The sequence below is a fragment of the Nyctereutes procyonoides genome, unplaced genomic scaffold (genome assembly GCF_905146905.1).
Source record: "Nyctereutes procyonoides isolate TBG_1078 unplaced genomic scaffold, NYPRO_anot_genome, whole genome shotgun sequence".
NCBI lineage: Eukaryota > Metazoa > Chordata > Mammalia > Carnivora > Canidae > Nyctereutes > Nyctereutes procyonoides.
The window spans coordinates 33,313,397-33,325,940 of NW_026575136.1; the positions used below are offsets into that span (position 1 = coordinate 33,313,397).

The 12,544-nt window shown below is 36.4% G+C and overlaps 1 pseudogene; it reads right to left on the reverse strand.

Moving 5' to 3' along the window:
- The window catches only part of LOC129495469 (high mobility group protein B1-like), a 42,753-nt pseudogene extending 30,624 nt beyond the window's left edge, over positions 1 to 12,129 (reverse strand).
- Between the last annotated feature and the right edge of the window lie 415 nt (positions 12,130 to 12,544).

Genomic DNA, 12,544 nt, shown 5'->3' on the forward strand with positions numbered 1-12,544 from the left:
TTTCAACAGTTGCTTTGAATGACAATAATTATTGAAGGAAGTCATTGAGTAAAAGAATAATTCTACAAGAGCACTTGAATCTAAACAAAACATGGGGAGATGTGAGAAATAGTAAAATGGAATATATATATATATATATATATATATATATATATATAAAAAATACATTTTCCTTTTTGAAATATATTTCACAGAAAATTAACTGTTGAAGCAAAAAATAACAGTGTTTTGCAGAATTAATAGTATATCTAGAAATAAATATGTGACACAAAACCACAAAGGCAAGCAATCAGAGCATGATATCATACTTGAAATAATGTCAACAACATTTAGAGGTGGACTGTACTCAGGTGAACACTCTATTTTAAACCTTAGAGACCTCTCTAAATACACAAAGGAAACAAGGTATCACTAATTACACATCATGGGCAATAATTGATATAAAAATATTCTAATAATAAGAAATCAAAAGAAATACAAAAGTAATAAACAGCAAAGTTGAGAATTTAATGAAAGTACATCAACTACATAAAAGAGTAAATTGCTATAACAACCCAATTGAAATGAGAGATAATTGGGTGTATATAAAACAATTCTCAACTACATGCTTTCCACAAGAAATAATTCACAAAAAAACACAAGTACAATGGGAAGAATTCTGAGGATGCTCATCCCAAGATTCCTCTGTCTTGGATATTAAATTAATCAGTAATCTAGGTGCTACTGAAGGAAGTTTGTAGATGTAATTAAATTTCTACACCTTATAATAGGGAGATTATTCTGTGTTTTTCAGGTGAGCCCAATTTAATTACTTGGGCCCTGAAATGCAGAGAATTTTCTCCAGCTGGAGCCAGGGGGATATGGTAAGTGGGGAGGCAACAGGGAGACCAAAATGTGAGAAAGACTTGGTCTGCACTGCTAGCTTTAAAGTTGGAAGAAGGGGACCGTGGGCAGAGCAGTGTGTCCAAACTTTAGAAGCTGAGAATGACCCCCTCTCAGAAACCAGCAAGGAAATGAGGACCTTGGCCTCACAGCTTTTTGGAACTGAGTTCTGCACCAAAACGGAATGTGTTTGGAAGCAGATTTATCCATCAGGCCTTCCAGAAAAGGATTCAGTCCTGCCAAATTGAGAAGGCCGAGCTACCTTGTGCCCTAACTCCTGACCCATGGGAACTGTGAGAAAATACATTTGTGTTGCTTTAAGACAATGATCTGTGATAATTTATGACAGCAGCAATAGATAAATAAGATACATGTAAAGGACAAAAACATATACACCATGGAATACCAATCATAATGATACGGGAGAGCTTGGTTCTTGACTCATGGAGTCAAAGAATGAATCTCGCAGAAAAAGGAAAGTGAGTAAAGCAATAAAAGTTTATTAAGTGAGGATATAGAGAAGGCTCTCAGAAGTGAGAGGGGCCCTAACAGGGTTGCCACTGAGGGCTTGTATAGCATTGTTTTTTTTTACTGGAAGCCAGTGAGGGATCCTAAATCCTTTATCTACTGGTATCACTATTGAGTAAGGACTCATGATAACATCTTTCAAGGCTCGCTCCTCTTTTGGGGTCTGGTTATTTGTTCGTCACAGAAGACTGTTATAAAAAAGACTCTCCCCACCCACACGTATGTCAGGGTGGTCTGGCCTACTCCCTTATCTCTGGTTTCCTTACATTTCAGCATTTTGGGGATTTTTGTGAGCCTGCTTCCGTGGCCCCCTACCTAGCCCTGCCTACCCCCATTTGTCCCTAACTCAATAAGAGAGCTGAAGTGGTTATATTAGTATCAGACAAAGTAGATTTGAGACAGGTTACATTACCACAAATAGAGAGCAGTTTTACATATTGATAAAAAGGGCTGACTCACTGAGAGAGAGTCATCTTAAACATCGAAACACCTAATAACAGTCATTTAAAATACAATAGCAGAAGCTGACAAAATTAAAGATAAGTAGACAAACCTACAATTCATTTGGAGATTTTAACATCCCAATCTTAGTAATTGGAAGAATGTGTACACAAAATAGACATAAACAAATGTCAATAATGGAGCAGAAGGCATGACAGTACAAAGGGATTTACTTAATGGACATTATGAACCACTGCGCATACATTGCATGCATTACATGCATTCTTTCCAGAGAACAGAGGATAATCACTCTGATAAATCATATGCCAAGCCATAAGATGCATCTCAACAAACCAAAAGGATACTTAAAATCATATATGGCATATTATTTATCCATAAACAAATTAAATTTTATATCAATAACAAGGAGATGCCTGAGAACTCTCCAAATGTGTTTAAAACAAGGAACACACTGCTGAGTTAAATTGGATCAGAAGAGAAATTAGATGATGCATTAGACGATGATGTGAACTAAAAAATAAATAAGTAAAAATAAAACCACTGAACTTCGCTGATGCAGGCAAAACGAAGCTGTTCTTCCTTTTTCATGATGTTTTTCTTGAGTTTCCCTGTTCCGCTGTTTCTGCAGTTTCTTAGGTGGACCTCTGAGCTCTCTCAGAGCAGGTTGTTGCTCATGGATAGCTACCTGATTTTGTGGGGGTGGGGAGAGGGAGACAGAGGCTGGGGCCTCTTGCTTTGCAATCTTCAGGACATCTGAAAACACCAAGGAGTATATATTTGAAAGCAAAAGAAAAAAAACACTTCAAACATTGAATCAAAAGAATAGTAAATGACTGCTTTAGGGCATATTTTTAAAAAATCTATCTTTTGTAGGGGTGGCTAGATGGCTCAGTCAGTTAAGCTTCCAACTCTTGGTTTAGGCTCAGGTCATGATCTCAGGGTGTGAAGTCAAGCCCCCTTGGGCTCCATACTCAGCTCAGAGTCTGAGATTCTTTCCCTCTTCCCTCCCTCCCCATCTGTTCCTCCTCTGCTCGACTCTCTCTTTCTCTCAAATAAAGAAATAAAATCTTTTTTTTTTAAATCTACTTTTTATCTTTTGTAACTTCCTACATTTTTTTCAGCTTACAGAAGAAGTAGGGTTTCCTGATGATAATCACAGCACTTGAAAAACCACAGTACTCCAAGGTAATTTCAGTTAACTTGGGTTTTGTGTTTGGAAACCCTGACTACCTATTCTAACATTGTGTTTAATCTGGAGGCAATAAACCTAAAACCACACAGGCTTTTTCTCTTTCTCAAACTCCCAGTATGCCCAGTACCCAATAATTGTTTTATAGATCATTTCCAGTTATGGTTTTACCAGAAATACAGTGCATCTGGTTATCTTGTAAAGATAATTTGAATGGTTTCATTATCCTATATATACAACTTATCAAACCTGTCTTGTAAATCAGTGTACACTTCATCAACACCAGCAAAGCTTGCATAAATAAAAGCCTTATGAGTCTTAAATGATAATTACCGCAATCTAATGAATTGCATAAATCACTTATAATGAAGGGAAATAAACAAGTACGCTGAGATGAGCGCATTAATAACTTAAGTTTTTCAAAAGCAATGAGTAATTTAATTTATATGGTATGTCCACAGACAGTAATAATTTGAATTTTATTTGTGAAATAATTAGCTGTTAATCTAAAGGGATACGATTTATTTATCAGCAATACTTTAAACTGAAAAATAAAGATTAATTTTATCTTTGATGAAAATTATTCTGGTAATGCCCTATGATTTGAAAGTCACTATATAGAGGGAAAAATGAAGATTGATTTAAGTTCATACTGGCAAACCTCAAATTTATTCCAAAATATGAATTAGCATGCTTCACAATTCCAAGCAATTTGGATATGCTATAATTTTTAGTGATCCACTTACTCAAGTGCTAATTGGATTTTATTTTTTTATATATTTATGAAGGAAGGGAGGGAATTTATAACTTCTAGCTTTAACATTTTAATTTGGATCATGAAAAACACATAATTCATTCATGAGGTTCACTTTCATTGGCTAAAAGAATATTCTCCTAGGTAACAAAAACCTCAAATATAATTAGCAAAACTGCTTTGCCCCACCTAAGTAGCATGAATATTACCTAGGCTAATATATTTTGTGTACCTTATTTCTTTTGGCTTACCTAACCATCATCTTGTCCACAATTAAGTTTGAAAACAGTATTTTGGGGGCACCTGCTTGGCTCAGTGGGTTAAGCATCTGCCTTTAGCTCAGGTCATGATCCCAGGATCCTGGGATAAAGCCTCGCTTCTAGTCTCCTTCTCCCTCTGCCCCTTCCTTCCACTTATGCTCTGTCTTGTGTGCTCACGTGCTCTCTCTCTCTCTCAAATAAATAAATAAAATCTTAAAAAAAAAAGAGAAAACAACATTTTGTTTCCAATCCAGTAAGCTTTCCTCCACTGAAAAGTAAATATATCACAATAGGACTCTCTCATATTTGAAATCTATGCATTTGCTCTCCTATTGATTTATTCAACTATGCACCAAGTTCTATGTTAAAATTGGTGTATTAAAATGACCAACATATAACCTTACCTCCAAGGAGTTCTTATCTGATGGTGAAAAGTCATTTCAATAAATAAGCACAATTTAATGTAAATGTCATTTCTGTATGGTCTATGCCCAAGACTTGGTATCAAAGGAAGAGTCATGCTCTGGCTAGGTTATTGGGATTTTTTTCACTGTGGAGTTTTCCAAATGAGTGATTGGAAAATGTCAAAGCTTGTTATAAATGAAACCTGGAGCTGCCTTAGAAAACAAAAATACCATGTCTCATCACAATACATGTACAGACAAAACTCCAACAGCAAAACAAGAAAATGCAGGGACTTAATGGACACCAGAAATAAGTCTGAATAGTACAGTAGATTGGCAAGAAACCAATACCTGAGAAAGAGCTCGTCTATGGACATCAAACTCAAAAGGTGAGGGGTAACTGCCCTTACTCACCTTAAAAAACAATGTTGCTGTTCAAGGCTTTCCCTTTCAAGCTGACCTGCTCATAGAGGTGAACCAGTTAGACCTGAAAAACTAATGTGGAAAAGATAAATGTTAATATTTGGAATCCATAAAGAAATTACTTGTATTTCTATTGTTTTTAACCAATACTTCTTGTTGCGCGCGCTGCGGCAACACGATCAGGGTCCTGAGGATAAGAGGATAAGGAAAATAAAAGAAAAGTAAAGAGATGGGGACAGGAGGGACACAGTGGATGATGTCCAAGCAGTACCAACTTTATTCAAGGTTTTACAACATTTTATAGCATAAGCAAAACAAAGCCAAGAAGGTGTTTATTTTTAGCAGGTTTGTGAAACCCTCCAAATTTCCCCTTTCTCAGCATGTAAGACAGACTCACGGGTGCCAGAAGACCTTGGTAAATAGATAAGCTTGTTGCTCCAGATGTGCATACTTCAAAGGAATATTAGGTATGGTAAACAGACCAGCAAGGACAGACAGACCCTTATTTACATTTATGACCAGGTCAGAATAAGTTTTATCTATTGTGTTATGTGGGCGATCACGTACAAGCGAGCCCTGAGAACCATTGCTCAAGCCCTTTCTCAGCATCTACCAACTATTCACCCTTTAGGCTCTCGAGCCTTTTGAGTGAATGAGGGACGCAAGTCCGGGCCTGGTTTGGTTCAGTTACTCCAGCTAGTTCGTGGTCGCCCACAACTTCTTAAAATAGAAACAATATATCTGGACAACAGATTATTGACTGCCATTTCATTCAAGCTAAAATAAAAGTGTGTATTATTTTATTTCCTGTTTCTGTTATTTTCCCACGAAATAATTTACTAATTTGAAAGGATAGTTGCCTTTATTGATGCATTTTAGGTGTACAGTACATTTTAATTTAATCCTTCCATGAGAAGAGCTCAAGGGCAACTTCTTTCTGACTACTTTTCTTCCAGATGTGTTGGCATCTATGCATATCTCTCCCAATTTATAAAACTAGTGTATTCCACGAAACATGGAATAAGTCTCTAAGGAACTGTGATATGGTAAAACTGATGTATATTTCCATTTTTGTTACTAGTTCTTGGCACAGAGCTCCTAAACATCTTGGAATGAATGATTAATAGGTGAGTCCTTTGTAATATCTAATGAGCCCTTTCTGACCATCCCTGATGTGGGCCTTTCTGACCATCCCTTATGCTAATGTGATGACTCTTGGTGGGCTCCTAGATTGCCTCAAGATGGGAGCTAGTCACCAGAGAGATCCAAGAGAATAGAGGTTTGGAAATTTCAGCCCTATCCACAACCTCTGGGGAAGGAAGGGGACCAGAATTGAGTTCAATCACAAATGGCCAGTGCTTTAATTGATCATGAGTATATAACGCAACTTAGATTAAAAACTCTGAAACAATGAGCAGAAGGAAGCTTCTGGATTGGTCAACACATCTATGTGCCAGGAAGATGGCATATTCCACTTTCAAAGGGACAGAGGCTCCTGTGCCTGGGACCCTTCTGGACTTGCCTGTTCATTTTTATTCTTTATAATAAACTTTAATAGTATGGATTGCATTTTCCTAAGTTCTATGAGTCAATGTAGCACTTTATTAAACTTGAGAGGAAGTCATGGGAAACCTGAACTTAGAGTTGTCCAGATAGAAGTATGGTAGCCTGGGTAGTCATCCAAAGTGAGGGAAGTAATATTGAACCCTTTTTGGGTCTGCATCAACTTAAGTCAGAACTTAACTGAATTCTAGAACATCTGGTGGGTGTCAGAGAATTGGGGGACTATTGCTTAGAAAATCATAGAGGAACATAACAAAAGAATTCGGATGCAGTAATAGACCATTAGAAGAGACTACCTTAGAGATATAAGGCTCTTAATGATGGCAATGTTTATTTGGAAAAAAAAATATTTAATTTTATCAGAATCAGAAATGTTAATTTCCTGGGTCCAGAAAGAGTTTCACTGGGCTCAATTTGGAAGGGTATGTAAGAAAACAAATGAAAGCAGAGATAACAGTTTCATCCCAACATGTGGTAGAGAAAAAAAGGAAACCATCCAGTGAGCAGTTCAAGGTTTTCAAAATTCAGCAGTGTCTACATTAAAGAAAGGCAGAATGGAAATGGAACATCACAGAAAGTAGCATTGGGGGCTCACTGCTGCTGGAGTACAGATGGTAGAGAGGGATTTCTTTGGCAATTACAGTCCTAGGAAATTCAAAAGTAGCAGAAAACAAAGCTTTAGGAGAGAAGGAGCAAAAATACTCTAGGCATAGAAGCTCCCGAGGACGCAGATTTTGGACGTTTCAGCAACATCCCTCAATCAGAAATAACCAAATGCGGTTCTCCAACTAGGACAAGCATAGATACAAGGGACCATTCCATCCTGGGGAAAGGAAGGCACAGGACATTGGAATTTCTACAAAGAACACTGATTCGTTATGTTGAAATATTAAATGAGCCTTGGTTCCTTGGGAGATTGGAGAGATGCGGAGGTAATATAAAACACTCAAGATTGATTCCAGAACAAAATTTAAGGTCCTACTATCAAGAGAGAGTAGATTCTCTTTTCTAACTATGAGAATTCATTCAGCTTAGCAGCAAGGAACAAGAAATAGGGAATTCAAGGGGGCCATGCATATATGAGATCTTAAATACACAGATGGGTCGCTAAGAAAAAGACCTCCTGAAAGAGCAGTTGCCAGGAAAAATATGAGCTTTCAAGAAGCTTGGACTACTTAAGATGCTATTCTGAGTATGAAAATGTTTGTTTTGATAGTTGTTTCCACCAGATATAGTAACCACTATAATAAAAACCTCTTAGTGGAAGGTTTCTCCCTATATGGTTCCAAATAAGTATCTTAGGATATTCTGAGCATTAACAGGTCACCATCCTGGCAAAAGTGGAAAAAATATAATATGTCTTTTATTTTCTACATAATCCTCTAAGAAAAAAAAGAAGAAAGAAAAGAAAAGAAAAGAACATACATAACAACCTCAAATAAATTTCAGTTCAAACCTGAATAAGGTCAGAAGACAGTCTCAACCAAACGTCTGCATGAGATGCATCTTCATAGGAGTAATTAGACAAAGAAAAAAAATGAAAAAAGGGTATTTTTAGAAGGTAAGTCCTTCAAGATAGTACAGATAAGTTGTGCTACCTCAGTTTATCAACTACTCCTTTAATTGTCTTAAGCAAATCATAGAGCTAAATTTGATAATATTTTCATACTGTTTCCTCTTGAGTAAATTCATAGTAGAAGACAGTCCCAGAGAGGTCCTCCTATTCTCCATGGCTTATTCCTTTTATTCACAGTGGGTTCACTACAGAGTTGAGGGAGCATGAGAAGGTCATCAAAGAGGAAAGGAGAGAGAATTGACAGGAATGCAGGTAGACAAAATTTGAAAACCGTATATAATCAATCTTCTAGACCTCTACTCTGTAATTTTTTTATTGAATTTTCACATATTTTCGACTCTGTGATTATTAGTGCAATTAAGCAAAACGGGAAATGTTACTCAAATGCTTGTGTTGAAGGATGCTGAGAGTTGAAGGGCACTAGGTGTTTATCAAATCTTCAAATTTTGATATATTGTATCCTACGCATGTATTTTAGTAAAGAGGGGAGTATAAGTTGTTTGTTATTGGAAAATCAGCTGAAAAACCTCTAGCCTCTAGCACGGCTCCCCCAGTTCTTTATGAATTACTTGTGAGTTTCATTCTACAGGCAAGTTTTTCTAAGAATTAGAAGTTGCATCGATTGTATTTTTTATTTATTTACTTGTTTTGCACCAATTATAGTTTTACTTGCATGTATATACATATTTAATATTTACAAATGGATTTGGTATGAAAAAAGATATATTTTTCTTTTTTACATTAGTCTCTTAATATAAAATTTGACCCAAACCTGAGTCGAATTCCTACCTCCCAGATGAAAGCTTGAAACACTGCATGGGGATTTGGATAACTAATGGAAATTTATTCTAAAGACTGCCTGCCAGCCCCAATCTCTTGCACTACAAATAGTTAATTTGACCTCATGTACCTTGAATGTATTCAGGTCAGGAGTCTTTAAATACTTTGGACACAGTATACAGGAAATATCGTTTGCTTCCCATTTTAGCTTCACTGTTGAAAGGGAAGCCTCCAGTCTGTTCTCTGCTTGGGGCGGGGGGGGGGGGGGGGATGGGTTAGAAGCTCAGTGCTGAGCAATCCCTGTGAGCAGCAGCTGCCTATGGAAACAAACAGAAAATAAAAACCATCGGTTGGCCTCATCCACACTTCCAATCCATATTCCCCTTCTTGTTTTCTCTGTAGTATTTTGAAGCAAATGTGATATTCTTTGAAGTTTAAATAGTAAGATTATATTTTCTTAAGGCTTCTTTTCTTCAAGTAACATCATATTTTTGTTCTACTCTAGAGATATAATAGATGAAAAAGAGTTGAAGAGAGAAATTTCAGGAGAAAGGAAACTACATACACAGACACACATGTCCATGAGATGAGACCCCTCCATCTGCAGGCTCATCATACAATTGACGTAAAAATATTCTGAATAAATTTTGCAGTAGTTTTGTAGAAGATGGTTTAAATCCAGGGGTTTGTTTTTGTTTGTTTGTTTGTCTTTGTTTCATTATGCTGTATGCTCTTACTCAGTTTCATAGTAAAATAACATGAAATCTCAAGTTAACCATGGTAAAATAGCATCTGGAGGAGTCTTAGAGGATTCCTTAAACAATACAGTTTCAAGCTACCCTTGGTAAAATGTAATGCATGAAAATGCAATTTTTATTGGGATGCTGAGAGAAACAGAGAATGATGTTATTCTATGATCAGCTTTTCACCATTGAAAATTATTCTACTAGGTGATAGTCTTTTCCATAGCAAGTCTTTGAGAATATTATATTAGAGGTATCCTTTTTGTTTCTTCTCTCATGCATAACTAGCAAAGGAAAAAGGTCTGTCTGCATTCAACAAAGATGAGCATATGGGCTCCTGTCAATTTCAGATCTATTTTCTTTGCGTTGCTACAAAAACAGTTTGGAATCATGCACATCTCTATATTAAAAATAAAACAAAGTTAAATACATAGGTTGGCAAAAAGGAATTTCAGCACAAAGAATGATAGAATTGCAGGTGGATTTTTTCTTTTCTTTTCTTTTTTTTAGTTTCGTTAGGCTGGATGCTCTTACTCAGTTTCATAGTAAAATAACATGAAATCTCTGGTTAACCTGAGATTTTAACTATGGTAAAAGCTAGCTTCTGGAGGAGTCTTATAGGATTCCTTAAACAACACAGTTTCAAGCCAGCCTTGGTAGAATGTAATGCATGAAAATGCAATTTTTAAGTATACATATGACTTTGTTCCCAAAAATGGATCTCTCTCTGATAAATCTTTCCATATTTATACTGATCTCAGTAGGAGTCCACTCTTGCATTAAAAAAAGTGACTTTTTTTAATCTTTTGCATTTGCTAAATTAAGGTAAAGTCATTCAAACAGGCACATTAAATAAATAGGGGAAATGGTAGTATTTAACTCAGCACATTCCACCTCTAAAATATTTCACATATTTATATTTGCTGTCGCCCTATTGTCTTACACTATTAATATTTATCATAGTTCTAGTATTTATTAATTTACCACCCTTGACTCCTACCTTTCTGTATTTTGTTCGCTGTATTAACTCAATGGTGATATAATTTTTAATGAAAGTTTAATTTAATTTAACTAAGAAGAACTCAGAGCTTATTAGTTAGTGTTGTTTTTCTATTTTGAAGACTAAAAAATGGAGCTTAGATATTTCCCTTATTTTCCAAGATATTATAACGTAGTTAAAATATAAGGCAGATACATCTATCATATGTAATCAATGCTAAAAAAAATGTTCATAGAAACTGATAGGGTAGCATAGATATTGGAGAACTTGTTTTGACATGCAATCACAAACAATACTTAATATGCTTTTAGAGGTTATTGAATACATGGCTACATTAATTTAATATAGAATATGCAAAGACCATAAAAATACAGATTTTAAAACAAAATTTAAATTTAAAACAATTTGTTTTAAAAAATTGTCTATATTTGACAAATGAGTACTCTGGTTTTTTGGCATATGATATAGATACAATGAGTAAAATAGTAGGTGCTAGGAATGCTTTAACCGATAATGACCTTGAAAACCATGAGATGAGCATTAATATTTCTACCACTTTTGTTATTGCAGATACTGGTAAAGGTAAATTGCATTCTGAACACAGCATTTTCTGTATTAGTAAGTTTAATTTAGTAGAATGTGTTGGCTAGTGGTGTTATTTATATAAGCCAATTGTTACAATGAAAGGCAGAGCAGGGGGGAAAATGGAATTGGATCTAAATTATTAAAAACAAGCCAAAATAGGGGCATCTGGATGACTCAGTCCTTTAAAGCTTCTGCCTTCGGCTCAGGTCATGGTCTCAGGGTCCTGAGATCAAGTCCCACATCCCAGAGCTTCCTGCTCTGCTTCTTTCTCTCCTTCTGCTTCTCCCCCTTCTTATGCTCTGTCTCTGTCAAATAAATAAATACAATCTTTAAAACAAAACAAAACAAATAGGGATGTGGGCTAGAGCTAAGCCACAGAAATTAATTGTTATCAAAATGGTAAAGAGATTGTAATAAATGATGGTTATTTCATAGCAAGTAATCAGAGCTATGTGAGCTAGGGGTTCAGATGACTGCAAAGGGTTCTTGTGGAAGAAGGGGCTGGCACCCCCCCCCCAACCCTTCACATGTTGGCACACCCATCCCCCAGCTGCTGCAATTGTCCTGGACTGCTTAAAAATCATCTCTTCTCTAGACAGGCCCTTGGAAGAAAGAGGACAGCCCCACTCCATAGACTATACCCTCTCGGGGGCAATGCTTCTCTAGTAACTGACTGACAAGGAGGTTTAGAGCCTCACTCTCACCTTTGAGTCAAGCTGGAAAGTTCTGAGGTGCAGTTTATCTGTACACCTTCTCAGTAGGTGCAGTTTATCTGTACACCTTCTCAGTAGTAGACCACACCACAGCTCTACTTCTCTGAGATCATATTCCTGGATCAGCTTTCTCACCTTTGCACCATCGTCTCTCACTCCACCTCTGAGAGCAGTCCTAAAAATCACCTGAAGACAAATCTCCATGTCAGCATCTGCTTCCAGTGAGCACACCACCACCACTGAGTCTGAATTTCTGAGGAGATGCATGAAGACTTTCCTTCTTTTCATTATAAAGCTTTCTAAGGCTATCTGCCAAGTGCAAAGTGATAGTGTACCTTGCCCTTGTCATGAAAAGCTCAAGAGTAAATGATTTCTGTATATTCTTATTTGGGTTTGGTCTATTTATTTCCATATCGGAAATGAAAGCAAAGGAGGTCCTGAGAGTCACAGCAATGTCAAAGTTGATGAGGAGAATTTAGTCCTTATTTAGACAACAGTTTTGAGAGAAAGATGGAAGTGATTACAAGATCATGAGTAGATGGAAGGAAGATCTTACCACTCCTTCTGAGTATGGAATTCCCCAGCGGGTGTTTTTTTGTTTGTTTGTTTGTTTTTGTGTTTTGTTTTGTTTTGTTTTGTTTTGTTTTGTTTTTAAGGCAGGATGTTTTATATGCTACTCCTA